Raw genomic sequence first — 23,769 nt, forward strand, 5'->3', positions numbered from 1 at the left:
TCGTTTGGTGCTGTATGTGGTGGATGTGAAATCCCATTCCAGTAGAGCTTTCCATTTTGGTGCAGCATGAACCGTTGCCTGTTGATGAAGGTTTCTGTGAACTACTCAAGGTTGTTGCAGAGGGCTGGTATGTTCTGTGGTGAGGGTAGCAGCTGGGTGGTTTGGTTTTTTTTTTGTTTTTTTTTTTTTTTTAAAGAAGTGATGCATTATTCTGCTGAGGCTGTCAGCCACCTGCTAAGGTTGAGGAACTCAACTTGATCTTGCAAACAGATAAATGCACGAGTGGCTTTTATTTTTATCCATTTATTTTTTTCTTGCACGTGTGCATGTTTTTACAGTCAGTACTGTGGCGAGCCTATTAGCTTTGTCTGAGGCTTTCCGAGCAGCAGATGTGAACGTAGACTAGGTCCTTGTACCTCTCGCTGCTGGCTGAGAAAGGCCAGGATGCTGTAGTAAAATGTGGGGGATTATAAGCCACTTATGACTTAGATAGAGCAACTGCTTTGGAATTTCTATGCCAGCATACACACATTATTTAATTTTTTTCCTCTCATTTAAATAACTATTCATATTTCACTGTTCTGTGAGATAATGTGTAGTCAGCAAGGGAAACTCCTACCTCTAGAGGCAAAGTGTTAAAAGCAGTTTTCCATCAATCTTTTGCTTGCTGTAACTTGTTTAAGTTGGCAGTGTCCTAACAGGAGCAGAGACAGGAGCCTGATCCAAAAGGCGAGGGAAGAGTTAACCTTTACCTTAAACCCAGGAGGGACCTGTTGCACGGAGAAGTGAAGAGCTGATTGACAATGTCAATAAGCATGTGTAGAAAGTGTCTGATGTCTTTCAGTCTCTTAGAGTCTGCAATAGCAAGTATTGTAGGCCTGCTGCTGTTGTTTTATAGCTATTAATGAGCAGTAACAATAAGATTTGCCTGGCCATTTTGTTGTTACATATTTCAAAACCCCTGTCATCAAGAAATAGCAATTTTAAAGGTCCAGATAGTGCTTGGCTTATGTGTAGAGTGAGATGGCGTGAGAAGTTTATTGCTCCTTCCCTTACTCTGGGCAGACATCAAGTGTGGCACTGCCTGTTTCCTCTCCCATTTCCCAAGGCAGGGCTGGGGCTGGAATACTGCTGTGCCAGCACCTCGTACTGGCCTTGAAGACAGGAAAGATGTGTTGCCTCCTGAATCCCCGGGAGATGCGGTGAAGGCCATCTAAGCCCTCCTACATACAATCACAGAAAACCTAACAAAACAGGAATTGTACACCACTCTCCTGTCTAACTAGGAGCTCTGTATATGGGAGGTGGTGGGGAGAGGAACCTGTGTGCTGGGATGATGGATGATGTCTCCAGAGCCCCAGATGGGGATTAGGCTTGTCTCCCCCCTCCCCCCCTTTTTTTTAATGGTTCTTATTTTAATAAAGGTAAGGAACTCACAGGTGTGTTGGTGCTTAATTTATTAATGTTTGGAGGCTGCTGCAGAAATGCGAATTAGTATTCAGGTATTAATCAAATCTTGCTCTGCTCTGAGACAGGTAAACTAATGAAGTACCAACAAATATGAAGGTGGATGGAAAAAAATAGTGCAGTGTGAGTTCCCTGAGTTCACGCTTCCCACTTCTTTCTTCTACTTCCACTGTTTCAGATGTTTAGAAGTGTGTGTCAGTGTGACCAAGGACCAGGTACAGGTCTGAGACACAAGCCTGATGCTGAGGAGGAAAGGACAGTGACTTTGATTTGGAATGTGGGGAGGTATAGCATCTATTTGTAACCCTTGTCACAAGTGGAACGGATTGTAAAATGACAAATACTGATTCTCTGCCAGTCAGCATATGCTCAGTTCGGTGTTGCACAAAGCACGCCAATGAGATTTAATACAAATGTTCCTTCGGAAAGATCACCTTGATTTAATTTTTTTCAGATACATAAAGTAGAAGTGGTCTGAGGCTCTCTGTTCTCTAAAGACTAAGTGCTATATTTCTAGCTCTTGGCAGACATTGTCCACAAGTACTTCGTGTTCCATTGTGCTTATGCCAAATTTAATGTACTGTGTGTACTGAAAGCATCAAAACCAGACTTACTTTAATTTTAGATTTTACAGCTACCATTATTGATTTTTCTTAGAGCTGTTCCATCCAATCTGCTATCGTTTTAATTTCTTTTCCCTGCAGGAATTTGGGGAAGGATCTTGACAGTCTTTATTTGTGTGGCTAGGGACTGTTTATGTGAGTGAGAGCTGTAGATCAGACGTCTCTGCAGTGGCCAAACTCTCCATTTATAGAAGCTAAATCAGCACACTGCATTATTTGTGAACTCCTATCTTTAATACTGGCCGGTATGCTGTGACTAAGGATAACGTTATAAACAAAGTCCATCAACTGTTTTTCAATAAACTTGAATTTTATAAAAATCTGAGGTAGGAAAAGACTGCTACAATCAGCTAAACGTAGCAAAAATTGTGGACTTCAATTTTGCAGTGCTTGTACACTGAATGAATAGAAGTCTGCTCTTAAGACCTTGGACTCTGAAGAGACAAAAAAGGGAAGAGGTAGGGGAGAGAAACGGAGCACAAGTAGGAGTTATGGTAGATAGACAAAGAGAGGAAGGAAATAACTGAGGGAAAGAATAGGGTGTAGTGCAAAGCAGCGAACCAGCATGAGCTGGAGCATTTGTACTGCTACGGTCGTCAGGTCTGCTGATCCCTGCCTGACAGCTGTGTCTGCTGGCCTCATATTTTGGCTGTTCATCTTTTATTTTCAACCCTCAGGGCCAAGTAGCTCTACATAAGCATGGCTTTTGGCCAGGGTGGCTCATAGCCGTCAGAGTGGAGCAGGATTCCCTTCCGTTGTGCTGATCTGGAAGAGCATGGCACTCAGTGGAGCTGGCTTTTTCTGTCTCTTTTAGTCCTTCCACTGTGCCTCCTTTTATTAAATGATAGTGTTTTGGTTTCTGCTTTGCAACTTTACCTTTAGGTACTGTTGCTGGATTAAAGTTACTCAGCTCTTCAAAGACATGCATCTAATGGGGAAGAGAGGCATCTCTTGATACAGAGAGTCTTAAAATCCTAAGGAGTTCTACACTCCCTATTAACAGTCATTATTGTAATTGAAGTATGTGGGAATTCCTAGTTAGTCTTCATTGTAAGCTTAACTATGGCTGGCACTCATGGTTTTTGTTAGGCCTTACTCTTACGCTGAAGGATTAAGTGTGGTTTTACGTCTTAACTTCAGTTGTCCAGTCCTCAGCCATAGTTTATAGTTCAGACTTCATGCCATCTTAAGGACGGTGATTAGCCTTCGGAAGCATTGCTTAAGCTTTGACAATCTCCAGATTGCCAGTCTTCAGAGACTGTGTTTTCTGTCCTCCACCTGTCTTTTCATTCCTACTTAGCACACACGGGTTGGCATCACTGTTGGGGCATGTTCAGTTTCTGCAGTTTGCCTTTGCCAAGCAGTGCTAGAAGATGCTTTCCCAGCATGCAACCGAGGGACCAGTTTGAAAGAATTTACTGTAGAAGAGATTTTTGCAGCTGGACCCTAAGATGTGTTGATGTTGGTATACATCAAGTTTTATTGTAGCAACTGGTTGTGGAAGTAGCTTGCATTAATGACAGCAGACAAACTGTCCCTCATTTTTGCCTCCCAAAAGTGTTTTGGTAGTTTTTCTTTGTGATGTTCCTCATAAGAAAAATTGGTGCTACATCATGCCACAAAACTGAGTAGACTGACAGTGGTTGTCTTCCTCTTGTCTCTTGAGTTCTTCAAAGTCCTAGACCCCCAAGCATAGTGAAGACTGTAATAGAAAAATTGTCCTATGGAGAAATGTACAGGAAATTACTAAACCTGATGAAGACAGAACAAAAAGTTGTTGCAAGTGTGCTTTTGTAACTGAGACAGAATTTGAAATTTTTACTTTATTGCTGTTGTTGTGCTTGTTTCCAAGCTTAATTTTCAAACATCTTTCCTATAAGCTTAGTATTACCTCAATACACATGCTAATAAGATTATTGTTGTACTAAGATGTCTTTTGCTGATGAATGTAGCTTTTGTTACCTAAAAGAACAAAATAAGTTGAATATAAGAGCGAGTATAAAGAAAACAAAATTAGCTCTAAAGTTAACAATAGGAGTAGTTATGTTCCCTTGTTTTTTCAAGATTAAACACAGCTTTTAAGTACTGCTCAGGAACAAACTGTTTCCTGTCATCTCACTGTTAATTAATCCACGCATTTGAAAATACATAATTTTACTCTTTTTATTTTTTTTTCTTTTCTGGAAAGGAACACAAAGTCCACTACATGAAATGTGGTCCCAGCTCTCTGTTCATATCCTATGTTCAGATGCACGTGTGTACCCTAGTCTGTCCAATTCAGGAACAGAGTGGGAGTGAATTTGTTGACACCATGGCTGTGCAAAAACTTGATGTCATCTAAATGCAGGGCAGCAGGCAGGACCACTGCTTTTGCAGGCAGTGGTATTTTATGCTGCCTTCAAATTGTTTAACCACAGCACGCGCTCCCGCTATACGTTAGCGGTAACAACTAAGTGCAGGCGTTCCTGCGGGTCGTGAGAATAGGTGATAAATAATAGTTCTGTGATGCAGTGCTTCTGTCTTTGCATGCAAAGCTCATGCCTATGCGCCAGTGCCCAGGTTTGTCAATGAATAGAAGAATTTAATTTTGGAAGGCAGCTCTGGAGATCATCTGGTCCAGCTCCTCTACTCAGTAGTTTGAAGTTACAGCCAGCTCTTTCATCCCTTTATTTTGCATGTCTTAAATAGCATATGGCCAGAGTGTCTGTGGACAGTACTTGTCTAATGCTTACCAGACACTGTCGATCCTCTGTAAGTGTAAAACTTGGTATACTTCCAGAAGATATTCTTAAGTTTCAGTAAATCTTGAGCATGCTGAATCCAACGGACTGGTAACGGAATTCCTTGAATGATTTTGAACAATTGAGTATTTGAGTTGCTCTGCGCTAGGAATACTGATTGGACACAAGAGTGTGTGCAGTGTTCAAAGAAGTGTTATTCGTGCTTTTCTCAAAATGCATTTATTCCAGTAGATGCCGAGCCAACATTGATAAAGCTCTACGAAGTCATTCTTTACGGTGGCTGTAAACAAGAGGTAGACTTCCCACCACTACCTCTCCCAGCTGACAGATCTCAATGATGCTATAGCCATTTGGTTTTAACATGGATGGGGCTTAACCATATGGTCTCACTCTCGCTTTCTCTCGCAGTGTTGAAAAATGTTGTCCTGTCTGCACTAGCAGCTAACTGATCTGAGCCCATTGTTGACAGCCACCATCATCAATAGATCATTTTCCCTCTGCAAGCCTGGCTTTTGATTATGTATCGTAAATCCAAGTGGAAGTGCGGTTACAATCTTGCGGTTCTTGGACATGGTGAGTTTATGTCTACACAGTTGCTTTAAGAGAACAGACTTTTCTACTTGCACCTGAACTTCTCTATACAAAAAATTTTGAAGAGAAAATTCAATAACTGCTTCTAGAATTCCCTCAAAATAGACCTTTTATTTACCTCTTCAAGATTTTGTTTGAGATTAGTTGCAAGAAGAACAAATGTAGAACAATACAAACTGTTAGTATTGTTTTGCTGTTGCTGTATGTAACAGTATATGTTCTCGCAACATTGTCTTTTTTTTGAGAGAGGTGGAGACAGAATGCTTTAAGTTGTTGATTAGACAGCATCTCTCTACAGCAGCTACCCTCAGCTTTTATAATACTGCAGATGATTATTTTGGCGAGAGGGCTGCTGAGCTGTACCAGTTTGTACTTTCACATGCCCTAACATTGGGTTCCTACAGAAGGTAGCTTCTAGAGGCTCTGAGCTGATACACTTTTCACTGCCTGCTGGGGTGCAAGCAGGGTGCCTCCCTCTCACCTCCCCAGCCTTTGCGCACACGTAGCCCCCTCCCCTTCCACCCAGATGGGAGTTGTGTGGCCCTGCACCCTCTTTGCTCCAGACTTGCTGACCAGAGTTTGTCTGTGAGCTGACTTTTCTCACTAACCCAAAAGAAACGAATTTAATAACAGGAGTTCTCTGAGAGGTTCAGGGAGCTGTGTCTTCAGTTTTGTCATTAGCCTGCCTATATGCCCTTCTGATGTGGTAGGCTTAAGATTCTTGTGTTGCTTTCTGTAGCTTTGTCTGTGAATGTATCTGTGGCTTGTTCTTTTTCCTTAGCCCTCTGGTTTGAGGACAACAGCTGCTGCCTGCTCTCGCTCTTGCTTGCACCAAAGTAATGCAGCGCTGTGAGAACATCAACTTTTCCTTGCTTGGACCAGTTTTTATGCTAAGTTAATGCTAGTGAAATTGAGAGTGCAGCCACAAGTACATTGGGTGTGCTTAATAGTGAGAAGACTTTTGGCATAGCACTTTGAAAATGTTTACAGTTTTATTTTATATCTCGGGGGACTGAAGCAAATAGGCATGAGATACTAATCATAATAATGTTTTTCATGATCAAAGATATCAGTATTTCAATGGTTGCTATTTTTGTTTCAACTGCCAAAGTCCTAAAACAGGTTACGAGCAGTCAGTATTGGTGGTTAACAGCCCAAAACATTTTGAGTATAGAAAACTCGCTTCCTTAATTATTTCACCTGAGTTTGCTGACTTGAATTCATGCTGCATATTTCTTTTAGTTTCTCATCAGCTGTATATTCCACTGTGCCTCTGCGTTTTCTGTCAAGTTTCTATTGTGAGTGAATTTTTATTTCAAAATTACTTAACTTTGCCAGTGCATTTCAAGGTGAAACTCAGCAGATAGTGCAGTATGGTTTACAAGTTTAATAGTAGTATAGCTGTTAAAGCTTTGTTTTATCAACTCGGGAGCCTTGTTTGTTAGGGAGAAGCTTCTATCTAATGAAATATGGTGGGTCAGAAGGGACTTACCATGTTCAAATACTTGTGTGTAAGCCAAAATGCTTGTAACAAACTCTTAGTAAGAGTGTTGTTCTTTAAGAGTTGTGGAACGTAGCTGAAGGTGGTGGCTTGAGAAACCAGAAGGTGCCTGGCATTTGAGTGCTTCAGCTCTTTGGACAAACAGTACGCAACTTAAATACTGTAACTGGCATTGAGCATTGTCTCTGAGGCACTGTAAGTATTCTGGATGTCTGGGACTTACCCAGAATCAGAGCGGTGAATTAAATTACGCATCCAGCCCAGATCTGCTCTAGTATAGTCTTGCTTAGGTAGGGTGATGGCAATCTTCCTCATGCTGGTTAATTCAGTTGGCTTCGATGCAGTTGAATCCTTACTTGCACTTGCATAATTGGGCTCTGGTGTCAGGTTTGGCAAGGTCACCTGCTCTCAAAAACAGAGTTTGGACTTTAGTTTCTTTTGCTTCCTAAGTATGCTTTTACTTTTACTTTTTTTTTTTTTTTTTGCACAGTACACCTAGAAACAAAGTCCTGCTGCTCGGTACAGTTGATCATCTGTTAAACAGATGAGCTACAAACCTCCATTTTATTTTTGTGAAACATTGTGAAGGCTTAATATAATAAAAAGAGAGAGAGAGAACTTAGTCTGTTGCTACATTACTGAGCCAGGAAATAATCCTTCCTGACCAGTTCCTTAGCTGTTCCAGGCATGGTATGATGTAGTTTTATTTTTTGAACAATGGCTTTATTTAGATTGTCCTTCTAACTAATGGTTTTTGTGTGCTTTAAAAAGATACTTAAGGAAGAGGATCTTGTTGCAGTATTCCAGGCAGGGCTAAACTTACAGGCTGCAAGTATTTTTATGTGGTTTAAATTTAATTGGAGGTCCTTCATTTGTGCCACAGTAAAAAATCATCTTTGGAGCATGTTGGGTTTGCAAGCAGTTATCTGAAAGGCTGAAGTTTTGTCAAAGGATGCAGTCTGGTGTGCACTGGAGCTGTTTCAGATTACTCCGTGCGTTTCTGGTCAGAAAGATTCCACGTTGCTTCTGGTTAACAAGGAAGCTTTTCTTATGATCTTTTATTTCAGTTGGCTGCCACTTCACTGGGAGTTTTGATTGTAGTATTTCAATACCCCTTTGTGTTAGGTCTTCTGCTATCTTTGCTTAACTTTTGTATTCTGGACCATAATTTTTGCAGGTAAAGGCAAGTCATGCTACTTCAGTGTATACAGCTACAGTGGTGTTATTTTGGGGGGTGGGGATTGCAGCCTTTCTTTTTCTTTTTTATCCAGTTTCTACGTTTTACATAGACTTCTATATTGAAAGTTAAGGAATGAGCACCATACTGTAACTTTGGGAAATACAGATGTTTAAAATATCTTTATTAAAAAAATAGTAAGTAACGTGAGGATTTGGGGATGGAAAGCACATTTATTGTGATTGTATTAACCTTTTCATTTTTCTGAGTGGGAGAGGATGGCCTGAGAAGACATGTGTAGATACAAAAAGAAGCCAAATAATTCCTAAACTTGCACTCCTTAACATTAGACTCAGTCCTATTCTTAAAAGGAGGACCTAGAAGAAGTAAAACACAGTTACTCTCCCAGTTGGACTTTCACAGATCCCAATCCAGCAAATGGGAGGGTGCTTAGTTTTAATACCAGAAGCAGTAAAAAATAGCTCTCTGTTCCCAAACTAGGAACATGCAGTGATTTCCAGAAGTGGTGCTTTGCTCCACAGGCGCTGAGCTCTAACTCACAGTTCTTGTCAGACGAGTTTCAGGAGCGAAGCTTTGTGTCAACAGTCAAACACTCCTGCATTTTGGCTGTGATGATTGTATTCTTCACTTAAGTAATTTTAAAAAACAACTTATTTCTAGTATGAGATGGGTACTATAATTTTGTTAGATTTTAAAAATTTATTAAAACTATATAGTTATATATCTAATGTTACTGATACAAGTTCTTTCTCACAATTTTACTAAACTATACGTTCAAAATTAATTTATTTTAACCTGAGGACTTTTTTAGAAGATAGGGGTGTTTTTTTTGTATTTGCCTGGTTTTATTGTTGTTTTTTACATTTTCCTGCAATTAAATGGAAGTGCCTCCCTTCTGACAAGGAAAAAAAAGCCTCAGCTTGGAAGTGCTTACTAAAAGAAAAATGCTTCACCTCAGAAATTGTTGGAGCTGATATACTGCTCGTTATCTTGGTTTAGTAATGTTCTGTAGTGTTGATAGCATTTCAGAGTTGTTTAGTGCTGCTGATCTCACATCTTTTTGTCCTCGCAGTCATGTTTACAGAGAAGGAATAAGTATAAAAGATAGGCTAGGGGAGGGTGAGCTTGTGACAGTGCTGTATTTATTTGTATAGTTCAGAGTTTATTTTGGGGACATGTAATTCACACACTTCCATCAGTGAAGTGCTAAAAGTACAGAATGACTTCAGGGTTTTGAAGAGTTTAAGTACAACAGTGCCTGTGAAGCCAGAGAAAGTATTTTCTTTCCTTTATGTACAGAGAATATATATTACTTCTACAGCTGGTGTTGAAGTTACTGAAGTGAGAATGAGCGTGCTTGAAAATTTGTTTTTGAAATTCTAAATAAAATATTGGCCGCTAAGTTGAATCAAGGCAATACATGCTGCTAAGGCAGCAACTTGTGTATTCGTTGTCTCAGCTGATCAGCCTGACAATTTCATAGCCTTTGTCCCGCTTGCCTGGCACTTCGTAAACTCATTCTGGTTATTTAGTGCCAAACTGGCCACGCTGGCTTTGCCATATTGGTAGTTCTTTATCTAGTATGTCTGTTGTATAGTTAATCACTTGAATGGACTTCCTTAAGTGTTTTCTTTGCTTTGAATTTACATTGGTCCAGGAGCTTGAGCGTGGTCAGGCTTCTTTGCTGAGTCTAGGCAGTAACTTCTTCACGTGTGCCAGCTTGGTTGTCCGTGGCTGTTCGTACCCTCTGCGGCTGTATGGTGTTCTCCTGCTCCGCAAACAGATGACATGAGATATCCTAGAGCAGGAGGGGAGCTAATGACAAGCAGCAAATTGAGCGTGAGCAGGACTCCTACAAACCTTTGTGAATGTGTCCAGCAAACTTCTATGAATGCACATGAACGAGGCAGCACTGTGCTCAGCATTAACAGCTGTTAGTAATTTGAAGAAATGTTCGTAAACAATTGAGTTTGAGTTAGTCCTGAGAGGGTCGGTCTGCTCCTAAAAACTTGCAGACATTGCTTCTGAAGAGCCAGATTTCTTGAAATAAATCAGTCTGCACTGAACGGCTGACTAAAAAAGGGCAAGTGAAACAGCTCCTCCGTCCTAGATTATTACTGTTAACTTTGCTGTTCTAGACAAACAGGACGTAAGGTTTCCGTGGTGTGCAGGGGTGCACTTGAAGGTACCCAAACAGTATTGGTAGCCTGTATGGGTACCTGGAGTGCACACCATGGTTTAAAGTGGAGGCTTCTCTCAATCTCTTTCTCAAGATTCAGAAGGGAACAAGCCTGTATTACGTTAACCAGTCACCTTGGTTGATAAATAAGTGCATGCTGTAAATAATGTTAAATTGATTTCAAAACTGTGTGAAGTACTACTGTGTTCTGAATCGTCTGGTACTGTTTAAAAATTACGTAGTCGTGGTGCTGTCACAACTGCGGCTTTTTGTGGCTGGGTGCTCTTTTTGGTGTATTTGCCCAACGGTGTTTCCAATTTCCTGAATGGAAAAATTTTTCTTTGAGAAAATGAGTAGTTCCTTACTACTTAAAGCCTGCCTCTCGGTCCATACAGGTACAAAATGCAAAGCCAAGGGAATTGCTAGAAGGGAGTTTGCGAATGTTAAGGTACTTTTGCATTTATCTTTGCATGTCAGAGAAATGCCTGAAATGGGACAGAAAGGTAGATTTTCTTTCATACTTCTGCTAATTAAAATTTAGCCCAGTCTGTAACTGCTCAACTACATTGGCTTTGAGGCTTCTTCAGGCAACTTTGAAATATGAGCTGGTATCTACAGAGAACCAGAGTCCTGGCCAGGATACAGCTTTAAGCCTGTGTTTTTTTCAGAAGAAATTATTGAGCTATTTTGCTTAAGAACATTGTGTGGGAAATAAGTAAACTTGTATTGGACGATTAGAAATACACTGAACTTGTGTCCCCAAACCTCAGTTTTAGGAATATTACCAATTTCTAGGCCGAATCTTGAAGGTTTGTATTCCCACAGAATTCTGTTGAGTTTGGTGGATGAAGAAGGAATATAATTTTTTTTTTTCTTCAGAAGCACTTTCCTCACTAGTGGAATTACTAAGAGTCAAATTGCTGTATTGCTAATGTAACTTAATTACGGTTAGTGACGTGGCTCAACATCATTGAAAATGCGAGGGCAGTCCATTTAACTACCAGCTGAACATTTTAATGCTGCCTAGCAATGTGTGCACGCTTTGGCTATTGCTGGAAAAGTGCTCTTCTACAGTGACTGGTCAGTATCCCTGTACTCTACCAATTTAAAATTACTTTTGTCTTTATATGCTGTTTCTTTCCTCAGTTGACATACTCTGAGAGGACAAAAAGCAATACAGATTCTGGAGAGCATGGCTATGTTAAAAAACAAAGATGCAATTTTGAAAAACACCAAGAAGTATCTTATGACCCACACACTTTGAAAATATTTTTCCATCAGAGTTCTTCTGGTTGTAACTCTTCGCTATACCTTCTCTTATTTGAAGATAACATCTTTCTGTCCACATAGCAAACTGAAAACTTGAAACTAGTGACACCTTGAAAACTTCCAACTATAAGTCAAATGCTAAACATAACAATTTCCTTCGTTCTTAATTAAAACTGGACCATATGATCAGACCGAAGTCGCCTGGGTCACTGCAGAAGCAGTACAGCTCCATGTCCATGGTTGAAGTATTCTATTGTTGACTTATTTGGTGAGAATGTATTTGACGCAATACCAAATATCATATGTGACAAGAGCCAAGAGTACCTACCGACTCTTTCCTTGTACCTGTAAACCAGAAACTGGATTCCTGTCTCAACCAAGGAGTAAAATTTAGGGATGGTATCCCTAGCACTGAATTCTTACTACTCTTTGGGAGTGATCTTTCTCTTGTTAGGTGTTAGTGCCTGCACAGAGGTAAAGGAAAAGTGCAACTGCCTGTTTATTTTTGTAAGCAGCAAAGCTCTTACCCAATTGGATTAGAAATGTAGGAAGTAAAGTATACTGCTCTCAAGGGTTGCTAAGTGATACGTTGCCCATGATATTACAAAGGAAAGAAAAAGATAGAATTGAATAGCATGGGATTTTTTTTTTTCTCTGAGCAGTAGCAAACTAGGAGGAGGTAGATGATCTAACATGAAGAGGTGGAGGAGAAGTTTGAACTTTGTCCTGTTTGAATTGCTGATGTAGGAGGTGATTAACATGGAAACTTAAGTGTGCAAAAAGTTAGTTTTGTGTTTATGTATAAATACAAGTTGTATTAGCATAAAAGCTGGTTCACTTACTTATGAGGAGACAGCACAGGCCCATAGGTGGGCCTGTGCAAATCTCATGAAGTTCAACCAGGCCAAGTGCAAGTTCCTGCACATGGGTCGGGGCAATGCCAGGCACAAATACAGGCTGGGCAGAGAATGGATCGAGAGCAGCCCTGAGGAGAAGGACTTGGGGGTGCTTGTGGACAAGAAGCTCAACATCAGCCAGCAGTGTACACTTGCAGCCCTGAGGTCCAACTGCATCCTGGGCTGCATCAAGAGGAGCATGGCCAGCAGGTCAAGGGAGGTGACTGTGCCCCTCTAGTCCACTCTTTTGAGACCCCACCTGCAATACTGCATCTAGCTCTGGAGTCCCCAGCGTAAGAATGACGTGGACCTGTTGGAGCAAGTCCAGAGGAGGGCCACAAAGACGATCAGAGGGCTGGAGCACCTTTCCTGTGAGGACAGGCTGAGAGAGCTGGGGCTGTTCAGCCTGGAGAAGGGAAGGTTCTGGGGAGACCTTTTAGCAGCCTTCTGGTACCTTAAAAAAAAAAAGACGAGGAGATACTATTCAGAAGGGACTGTTGTGATAGGATGAGTGGTAATGGTTTTAAAATACAAGGAGGTAGATTCGGACTGCACATCAGGAAGATATTTTTTACACTGGGATGGTGGAACACTGGCACAGGTTGCCCAGAGAGGTAGTGAATGCCCCGTGCCTGGAAACATTCAAGGCCAGGTTGGACGACGGGGCTCTGAGCAACCTGATCTGGTTGGAGATGTCCCTGCTCCTTGCAGGGGCGTTGGACTGGATGGCCTTTAAAGGTCCCTTCCCACCCAAACCATTCTATGATTCTGTGTTTCTATATCTAGAGATATTTTATTATACCTCTATTAGAAATCTCTTGCATATGCAATAAATTCTTGTTCTCTTGGGTTATTGCCTAAAGTAACCTTCATTCTGCACCTGAACTCATACATCGCTGTTCAAAATATTCCTAAAAAGACATACTTGAATGTCAGAAACATGGGAAACTGAGGTGCCAAACCAGCTTTTTATGTATGGGTCTGTAATGTATCGTATTAGGCCGCTATAAAAACCTCCCATTTGGCTTGCAGAGAGGAGGCAGACCTCTGACAGTTGTCGAGAAGTATGTAGGTCATTGGCTTTTATATGTAAATACTGGAGGTGATGTTTAGAAAGAGCCAGGTTTTGTACTTTATATACAGACTGTCCAGAGTTTGAAGATGGGAGGAATATAGTAAGATGGTACGTTTATTAGCAGTGATTTAGGAAATATTCAGACACAAACTACAGATGTGGAACGTTCACATGCAGAGGTGAGGAGAGCAGTGTGGACGCTATCCAGCACTTTTAAAACTGGAATTAAAGGCGAACTACAGTCGAAATGGTGAGTGTTAAGACTTTAAGTGTGGTGAGGAATTAGAGGGAAATTCTCTTGGATGAACTTGGCTTTTGCACTTCACAGCCTTTGCGAGTGCAAAGGTACTTGCTTTATTTTAAGATACACATTTGTGTGATGTGGGAGTTGAATAGATCTGTACTGAATAGTTTTTAAACTTTGTCCCTCAAGATTATTTTTTTTTTTCCCCTAGAATGTGAGTGTGGGAAGCTGGCCAGTTATAGCTGAGTTTCTATAACTGAATACTTTTTCTGTCCTTTTTTTGATAATCTGTGTGAAATGTTATTCATCACTGAAAGTGAGGTAAAGATGTGTTGATACTTCCAGTGACTGTCTGTCTGAACTTTCTATGAAGAAGTCCATGGTCAAACGATCTAGCTTTGTGGGAAAGAAAACTTTCAAGTAATGCAGGTTCAGCTAGTTCTACTAGAAGGTACCTTAGAAGTTTTGCAAGCAGGAAAACTACGTCTTGGAAATGAGTTCAAGTTGGGCCTCCCTGTCTTTGTTTAGGGGAATAATACCTGCAGCTTGGTGAATCTGACTTCTGCTGTTCCAAGAATGCAGAACTACAGCTAAAAAGTTCTTTGAGGAAGTGCTTATGCAGAGCCTAGGTTAATTGAACTTGCAGATATGGTATTTGGCTTGCAGAGCTTTCAAGATCCAGAAATATTCCTGGATTTTAAAAAAAAAAAAAAAATCTTTCACAATAGCTTTTTCCAGGTACCTGGAAAACTCAAGTTTACTGTCTTGGAAAGAAGGCTAGTGTAACTACATCTGTGTGTTTCTGACTTAGCAGATGGCTTATATCAGTTAGACCTTTTGGATAACAAACGTGTTTTTCTTCAGGATGATGCCTTGCATATCATCCTTTCGGTTCTGGATTTTTAGGAATCCAGCATGGCTGATGCTTCAGGCCGTTCTTCATCAGCTGGGTGAAGGACCGTCTTAAGAGCAGCTCAGTGCTCGAATGCCTTACTTAAGCAATGATTGCTGGGAGTGGAGTTCTGTAGTGTCAGTGCTCTTGTGAAGCTTGTTGTAAAACACAGGGTATGCTGTGGGTCTCACCCTTTCAAGTGTTTAATCAACCCAAACAATCTTTGGTGTGGCTACAGCAAGCTCTCTGCAGTTATTTTTTGCCAATTATTTTATTTTAAGCAAATGTTGAATCAAACAGTCATAGGAAGGCTGTGAACAAACATGAAGCTCCAGACTGGTCTGAAGGACTACTTGTGATCTGCAGTTCTGCATTTGGTACACCTTTCCTATTTCCTGAGGGAATGCATGTCTTGAGAGGCCGTTTCATACTTAAGGCTCCTGGTCTCTCGCAGTAATAGCTCAGGATCTGGGAAGCCAACTCCTGCTTTGAGCAGGAGGTTGGACTAAATGATCTGAATTGTCCTTTGATTCTGTGAAGTCCCTTATGAGGAAGGGAGTTGACTTAGCCTCATGGAAGCACAGAAAAGTCAGTAGTCCTGATGTCCTGTAGGTGTTTCTTTATTCCTGCCTGAAATTCCTTCAGGTTAACTATGAAATATGTTCTCTTCTTGATGCTTGTTCTTGCAAGGATCAGGACTCGTGCATGCATTTTTCTTAAGGGAGGCTCTACCTTATAGGAAGTTGAAAGTACCGAGTTGGTGCTAAAAGCCATGTGTGCCTACTAAAGCAGAGGTCAAACTGAAGACAGAGGGACAATTGTTTTTCAGTCTGCAGGATGAGGTACGCATTGATGGTAACACGCTATCCTTAACTACAAGAAGGGTGCACCTGAAGAGCAGGCACACAAAAATATAAGGGTGGAATAGGACTTCACAAGAAATGCTCGTTAGGTTTGTCTGATGGCAAAGGATGACTCGTGTCAGGGGAAGTGCCTCTCTCTAGCATGATGGTTTGTTGCCTAGCTCTACTACAGCTTCAGCAGTGAATTGCTCCACAGTTGCCTGAGGATCACCATGATGGTTGGATGACAGGCATTTTAGAGTTGGCAAATACCTTTGAAGGAGAATTTGCTATGCATTAAGAGCTTGAGATTCTACTTGGATCTCATTTACTTAGCTGTCCTGCAAATCTAATTAGCTTCTCCCGCCCCTTCCAGAAGTGGTCAGTGTGGAAGAGTTCATAAAGTACCATCTACCCTTTGTATTGCAGCAACTTGAGATGCGGCAAAGCGTTCTCTCAAAGCTCTAGCTATAACAATGAACCTTTGTTTGCTTGGCCCTTACAAGAATTTTCTTACTTCTTGCCACAAGGCACCACACAGTAGTGCAGGGGATTAGGTCATTTCCTTCCCTCCTCCTCTTCCTGCAGATTATTTGATTAACATTTCTATTGTATACTCTAATTAGCATGTTCTTGGCTTCAGACTGCTTTCTCCCTCCTTAATCTCCTTTAAACACTGTAGTATGACTTTATTAACTGTAGAACATGGGAACTCCTTGCGCAGAGGTTCCACGTGATGTAACACAGTGAAAGGTTAACAGGGCTGGCAGGTCAGTAATCTTCCCTCCTTTCGTCTTCCCCCGTGCACCTGGGGTCAGGCTGCTGAGAACCCCCTAACAGTATTCACACTTTCCAGCACATGAAATATTTGTCTTTTTGGGGTATTTTTTTGCTTTGATCGGAGTTCAGCCACTGACTTAACAGAGTTAAGATGAGGTATATTGTGTGTTCAACCTTCAGTATCGAGTGTACAAATATACTTCCCTCTTGGGACCATTGTAGATCCTATTCTTCCACGTTTTTGCTCTCTTTTCTCAGTGTTCCCTTTGGTCTCCTTTCCTCTGTACCCTGTGCGCAGCAATTCCAAGCACTTATCCTATGTGGAGTTTTTATTCCGCTCCCTGTCTATCTTGTTAAATAAAATTGTCAACAGGGATGTGTTTAAAATGTCTCTCTTGAAATTTAGCAGTAGTACACTGATCAGGTTAAGTCTGAGCTTGCCACTCGGGCTTCTTGGCTGTCTGCACGCTAAGGGGATGTGGCATTGCCCTTTGCCCATATCTGCGAGGCTGTCTTTTTTTAACCAATATCGCTAGAAATGCATTCATCTTCAAAGCTTGTTTTGAATGTCAAGTGAAATCACGTAATTATATCAAACTGTATAGCATCTGCTCGTGAGTCAGATAGAAGAACATGACGATACAGCCCTTTTTTTCTTTAACAGCTTCAAGGAAAGAACCTCCCCTGCAGTTAAGCATCACTTCATGAAATTAGCAGTGATGTCCTCGGTGACAGATTTCGTTGTTTTAGTCTGGCATGGTCGGCAGTGTGTCTGCTCCAGGAAAAATCAAGATAGCTTGCCTAGCGACAGCATGCTTGAGGCGTTTTCTTCCAGTCTGTGAGGCAGTGCATAGCTCTTGCATGGAGCTGAAATCGTTAAACCCTCCTCTTAATAAAAGTGAGGGACAGTGTTGACACAAGAACAAGATGAGTAAAGCGTGGTGATGAGTAAACACGGGCAGGGAAACAAAGCGGCTCACACTCTGTAGGGTGAGGTTCAGAGGCAGCCACGTAGCAGTGTGGCTGGGGGCAAAAATAAACCCTAAAAAAACCTGCTTTGAGGTGGGGCATAACTTGCTATGAAAAGGTATTTGTCTGATAGCAGAAGACTATGCTCCAGAATGCCGTGGGTCACTAATACAAAGGCAGAGGGGATGCAGAGGTAAGGACTGCTCTGTGTGGGGCTGGTTTGGGCAGCAGAAGGCACATCCACCTGCAGTTCCTCACTCTAACTTCTGTAATCCACAGGCTTATTAACCTGGACTCTGAACAGCAGCCTCTGTAAAATGAGAAGATAAAGGAGCTCTAGAAGCAAATTAGTTTTAAGGTTTGCTTTTCAGACTGAAGGCTCCTGAAACAGGATGAGTGTTACAGCCTGTGTGAGAAAAGTAATGCGACCTAGAAGTGGTCGTACCAACGTGACTGGCCACTACAGTTAAATACCTGAACACACAGCAGCTTTTGTACTCTTGTTGCTGTATCAGTGTGTTAAGTGATACTAATATATTCCTGATAGTGGGTTTGGTTTTTAAAACAAAACAAAACAAAAAACCTCCCACAAAACTAAAACCCTTAGCCCTGCTTAAAACCATATTAAAGCTGCCAGCCCTGTATGGGCCAGGACAAAGTGTAAAATATTTGAAGGTGATGGGGAAGGTTGCATTGGGCAACACTTCCACCACAGTGAATGGTGCTGTTTTAGTGTTCTGCTGGTTACCAGTGGAAAAGCTAGGGTCAGGTGCCAGCAGAGTGAGGCTGCTGAATTTTCGGCGGGGAGGAGGGCTCAGCTTCAATCTCAAGATGTGGCTTGGTGAGTCTCTGACTTTACTGGTGAGATTGATTCAGAAGGTTCCTATCCCCTCACTTGCATTAGTATAGCGGCTTTACAGAATAAACCCACCAACAGATTAGCATCATGATTTGGGTTTAAATAGTTGGGGTTTGTGTGGCCTGTGACAAGCTCAGTTATCAAGTTTTGGGAGCCTGTGACAAGCTCAGTTATCTGACAGCTGTGATAATGACCATACTGTCTCAGATCAGTATTCAGTGGCATGTCCTCTTTGGTGTCCAGAAGCAGAAGCCTAGAGAAGAATGGGAAGAACCTGTGTGTCGATGCTTCTCCAGGCACTTCTCAGTGTTCAGCAGTTGTGGCTCAGTCACTTCTGTGGAGCAAGAGCTGAACTAGGAAACAGATCCAGCTGAAAAACAATTGAGCGGGTAAACCAACTTTTAAAAACGTGGACAAGTCAGGGAAACCAGTCCGTGAAGTTGTGCTTGCAAAATTGAGGCGGCAAGCTGAGGAAGGAGCAGCAGAAACATGAGCAACAGTCACCTGTAGAACTTGGAGATGTCAGATGCCTGCATATACATCGCTTGAGCCAGGGTAACCATGCACACCTCCTTGGCCCACTACAACTGTGACATAAAACTTGTTGTAAAGATTAAGCTACTGCATTGTATCATGCTTGCAGCAGCCTCAGAGCATTTGCAGGATGAGTTCTAAGAGGCGGTAACTTGGAAGCGGTGGTAACTTAATCACCATTTTATGGCTGAGACGTTTAAATTATCCCACCTACTGGCTTGATGCGGTGATGTCGATGTTAGTGGAATAAGAACTGTGCTCAGAACCCGGTCTGGCACGTGCAAATTTGCCTTTCTGAATGTGCATCCTATAGGAATGAGCTGTTAAAGCATCATTGGACATGGGAGTCCACACACGCAGGGGGTGTCTGCAGATGTGTCCAGTTCTATAGCATTAGTGAAAACAGGGGTAGCAATGCCTCAAGAGTTGCTGCTGGTTTAATTCTCGCTGTATTAAGAAATCACTTTTTGTGTGGGAGGTGAGGAAAGCTAGCTGGGCTAATAAGTGATGATTAAAAAATAAAAAAAGAAGAAGGTATAGCATGCATGGGTACAGTTATGTAAGAGAAGTGGAGAAGGAAATAGATCAGCGTTTCTCCGAGAACCTCATCCACAGAGCTGCTGGGGAATTGGGCTGCAAGATTGTTCTCAACACACCCTCTGCTTCCTTTTTTTCCTTTTTGAGGCCAGAGATGGGTGAATTTATGGAGCGGTGAGCAGGATGCAGGCTGTGACTCCAGCCAATGGTGCATGGCGCGGTGGTGTTTACCTAGCTTACGCAAGGCAGAGCCAGCCCCTCTTTAGTCAGAACAAGCTACCCACGGCTTCAGTGAAAGCGCAGGGAGCAGAGGCACTCAGTCTGGCAGTTGCTGGGGATTTAAAGGAGTTGGTGGATTTTGGCTGGTTTTAAACACGACCGAAGGGGTGGTATTTTTCTTCTCTTCTGTGCAGAAATACGGAAAGGACAAAAAGATACTGGTAAGTGCTCTGTATACCATTGCTTTTCCCTACTAGTGTCATATTGTTTTCGGTCTCTCTGCAACGGAAGAGGCTTTTAGAAGTGTTTTTCAGTGAGAAGTTAAAAGATAGTTCAGTGATGTGACTGAAAGGAAACCTGAGAATAGGCAGCATCTCTGTGGGCTGCCCTTCCACCTAAAATAGGAAGAGGTGCTTGGAGTGCTTAGTACAGTAAATATTTCCTGTTTGTCATAAGTGCCCATTGCTCCTTATTTTTAGGGTGCAGGGCAAGATGCCTTGAAGCTGTCATCGTTACCTAACCAAATCATACCAGGGGGAGTTTCTCATAGAGCTGTTAAATATTTGCATTGTCTAAGCAAACAAAAAAGGCTTGAAATGTAATTGTAACTCCTGTTTTTGCAAGACGATATAGTATGCTATGTGAAAAAAGCTTTAGTGTAATACAAACATCAGTTTAGCTGATACTTTGGTACATAAACTGTCTCATTAGGAAGTCAGAGGCTCGTAAAAAGCAAAATGGTAACGTTCAGATCTGTAGAACAAGAAGTCTTTGTGGTTTTCTGCAAGCACGGGGTCCTCCGCTGTGTATTCTAGTTCAGGTGCATCAGACAGTAGATCTCCCTGGGCTCAGTCATCAAAGCACAAAAAGCTCCATCGGTTTACCTAACGGCCTTTTTAAAAGTAAAATACCTCTGTTTTGTTAAAAACTCTTGATCTGTATATGGAAGTTGTACTTCTGTTGCTGACTTGCAATGAAAGTTGGGACTGCTGGTTTTTAAAGCACTACTGTATAATTTGTCTGGAGGCCGTAAAAGAGGGTAATTGTAAAGGATTCTGACTGCAAAGTTCTCTGTAGCAAGACCGTACTCTTGACACATTATACCAGTATCGTACAGAGTTTTTTGTTTTCCCACTTGTACTTTCGCAAGGCTCTCCCTGAAGATACAAAGAGGCAGTGCTATGGCTAATCAACACCTAGCGTTGTTCTATTGGTGTGCCTCTGTCATGTTGTTTTATGGTTTCATACATTGCAGGTTATATAAATAATCTTCATTTGATCATCTGAGCATGAAAGCAAAACTATTCCTTTTTAACAAAACCTACGGAGTTTGTAGTAGGAGCCAAAGTGCAAGTACAGCCAAAAGCTCATGTAGAAAGCTGCAGATGAACCTTCCTAAGTAGCCTGTGCGAATAACTTTCACAGGTAGAGCTCAGCTGATGGAGCAAGCGCAACCTGTAGCGTTTGGCCCTCGTGCCGCAGGGGCAGTCAGCGGAGGAGCTTTGCCTTGTGCGAGGTTGTGTGCTTCATTGCTGGTACATCCAGAAGCTGACGTGGAGGACATGGGTGGTAAGGGGGTGTAGCCTGCATGTAAATGTAGTGGTTTAACGGGGGAAGAGCTTTCTCAGCTAATTAAGGTTATAGATAATATTGCAGTGACAGCTTTAAAATAGGCAGCTTTTGCTAAAGACAAATGTTTTCAGCTTCCCACACGCAGTCTGAATTACATCACTTGTAACCTGGAGGAGGCTATCGTGGTTTCCTCAGGGGAGGATCAGCTGTTACTTTTCTAACTGAAAAAAATGCTGGAGATTTTTTTTTCCAGGGGAATATTTTCAGAATTTATTTTTGTCAGTCTGAGTGGATCGTTAGCAGTTACATAAATCTTCCAGGTTTAATACGCTCAGCCACATTCTCATCCCATTGAAGGCAGTTCAGAGTAACAGGACTGAAGTCAGCAGAGGTCAGTTGAAATCAGGCTCCTGTGCTTAGATGGTTTTTTCCACCTTGGGAACAGGAATGCTATTTTTGAGTACTGTCATGAAGTACAGATTTTCAGATAGATACCTATAATAGAAGTCTTGTTCTAAAACACTTGCCTTGTTCATTGAACAAGGATGCTTGTCCTCAGAGCGCTGTTCACAGCTTTCCTAAAATTGTTGAGAAGTGCTCAGAGTTGCTTCTGAGACTGAAACAGAACTTGAAGACAGACGCTGGATGCCAACCCAACTAAAACTGCTGTTTCTTAGCCTGGAAAAAGTTAGCTGTAGCCTTGGTGCAAAGCAAGGCTTTGCTCTTGTGTGTCAAGTTAATACCCCTTTGAAAGTGTCTGTAGGCAATGTGTGCTTTTTTTTTTTGGGTACTATGACTCTTGCATGACTTGTTTCCAGGATGACCAGCCTACTAATGGCAGATGTCCATGGTAAAAAGATGCTTTCATTCTGTTTATGAGTATGAAAAACCCCTCTATTGAAACTTTACAGATGTTCTCAAGGCACAGCAGCAGATAGTGGTTTGCATTGTTTTATGCCTGGTATCCTATGCAGAAGAGACTGCTTGCTGATTTCAGAGCTTGGCCTTGTTGTCATGTTTTCAGTGCTTTCATATCTTAAAACACTCATGCGTATACTGGATGACTAAGCTTAAGAGGTTACAAAAGAAAAGGTGAACAGTATAGACTAAGGAAGGAATAAGCCATACGAAAGCAAAAGGCTGGGCTGATTTTCCATGCTTCCCAAGATTTATTCTTTTTTTTTCTTTAGTGCTGGAAACCTCCCTTTTCTAGAAAGGAGGAAATTAATTATCCTTCCTTGGAAAGGTAAAAGTGGGGCTACTGACCTGTTGTGACAGTGCAATTTGAATGCGTAACAGCTGCTTGGCTGCACCTTTCCTGTGCATCCGTAGTGAAGGATGCAGGCTGTAGACAGAATCTGGCTTTTCCAAAAGTACAATATAAAACCAGCTGAACTTAGTTCCAGGTATGTGTGTGAAGGAAATGTGAGCTTGTTTTTAACTGGAAACTGGGAGAAGTGTGAAAACTATGGCTGATAAACACATACTCTTCTGCAAGCTCTTTTACCCAGGTGATAGCTTCAATAAAAACTATTGTAATAAAAGCTTCTAAAACAATTGCTAGGAAAAACAGTTCATGGAGAATAGCTTTCCAGTGGTGATTTAACCATCATGTAGAAGAAAGTGGTTTCTCAGTCTCTGTCTCAGCTTTCAGAAAGAGTGATGCAAGGAGCTGATTCCTCATTGCTCGCAGCAGTGTAGATCAGCATTAACATCACTGTGATACTGTTTGAGGAATCTGACAACCTGGGCTTGATGGAGACTTGTAATCAAACAAGAAGGCAGTCTGCTGGGAATTACTTTGTGTTTTTTACTTCTCTCTCATTACTTGTTGCCTCTTCCTTCTTCCATGCTTGCAAATGTCTTCATTGTGAAGACAGAAGAGAATATGCAGCACTGAAATGCTGTGCGTGCACTCAGAGTTTAGTGTCTGGTCTTGCAGCCAACAAGATGACCTAAGGAGCTTGAATGTGTAAATGGATGTTGGTAAACTTGGGTCCTGCTTGTGTTTAGTTGGGTAACTGCACTATTCAATGTGAATTCTTTGTTTGAAGAGCGATATGAAGGCTTACATCCAAGTAAAGCTCTAGACAGTAACACAAACTGGTGATAAAATGTTGCTTCTTTGGTAACGGAGTTGCTCAGAACTTATGTCTAACTGATCAAAAGTGTAGCTAAGGTACATATTTCAGTTGGTTGAAAAAATCATGCTAGACTTCCTAAAATGAATTCTATTCCTAGAATAATTTAGGTTGGGAGGTTGTCTGGTGCAGTCCCCCAGCTCAAAGTGGAACTGGACAGCCTTGGGTCAGGCTGTGCAGGGTCACATGCAGTTGAGGTCTCAATGTCTGCAGGAGCAGAGATCCCATGGCCTCGTTGGACTCCCCCCCCACCTCCCCCCGCCCCGAGTAGCCAGTGGGGATTTTCTGTGTTGCAGCTTGTTTTTTGCCTCTTGTCCTGCCACTGCATACTGGTGAGAAGAGCTGTTTTGTCCGTATCCCCCGATTTAACGCAGAATTGCTGAGGGAAAAGGTGGATACGAGAATTGCAAGGATAGTAAATGGAGAACTGCAAATAGCAAATTGTATAAAAACGTCAGTAGACAAGCTGTCTTATGCTTTATTTCTACAAGCCAAAAAAATCCAAACCCTAGAATATGTAGCTACAGATCATAAAAAAGATAATACTATAAAAATGGAAGAATTTCCAATTTTTGCGTCTGAATTGGTATATTTTTATTTTAATATACTCATTGACAGAGGACTTTTATACTGTGGAAGT

General features: G+C 41.7%; 1 protein-coding gene across 2 annotated transcripts in view; it reads left to right on the forward strand.

The window, feature by feature from the left end:
- Nucleotides 1-23,769, forward strand: part of PELI1 (pellino E3 ubiquitin protein ligase 1) — a 44,814-nt gene that overhangs the window by 7,615 nt on the left and 13,430 nt on the right. The window contains exon 1 of one of the 2 annotated variants that reach the window (XM_010124916.2): nucleotides 19,502-19,637. The exons of the other annotated variant lie outside the window; for it this stretch is intronic. The gene's annotated coding sequence lies outside the window, so the exon portion shown is untranslated. Of the gene's footprint in view, nucleotides 1-19,501; nucleotides 19,638-23,769 lie in introns of those variants that run through there. 2 annotated transcript variants of the gene reach the window in all.

Source organism: Chlamydotis macqueenii, chromosome 3, assembly GCF_036417535.1.
Source record: "Chlamydotis macqueenii isolate bChlMac1 chromosome 3, bChlMac1.mat, whole genome shotgun sequence".
NCBI lineage: Eukaryota > Metazoa > Chordata > Aves > Otidiformes > Otididae > Chlamydotis > Chlamydotis macqueenii.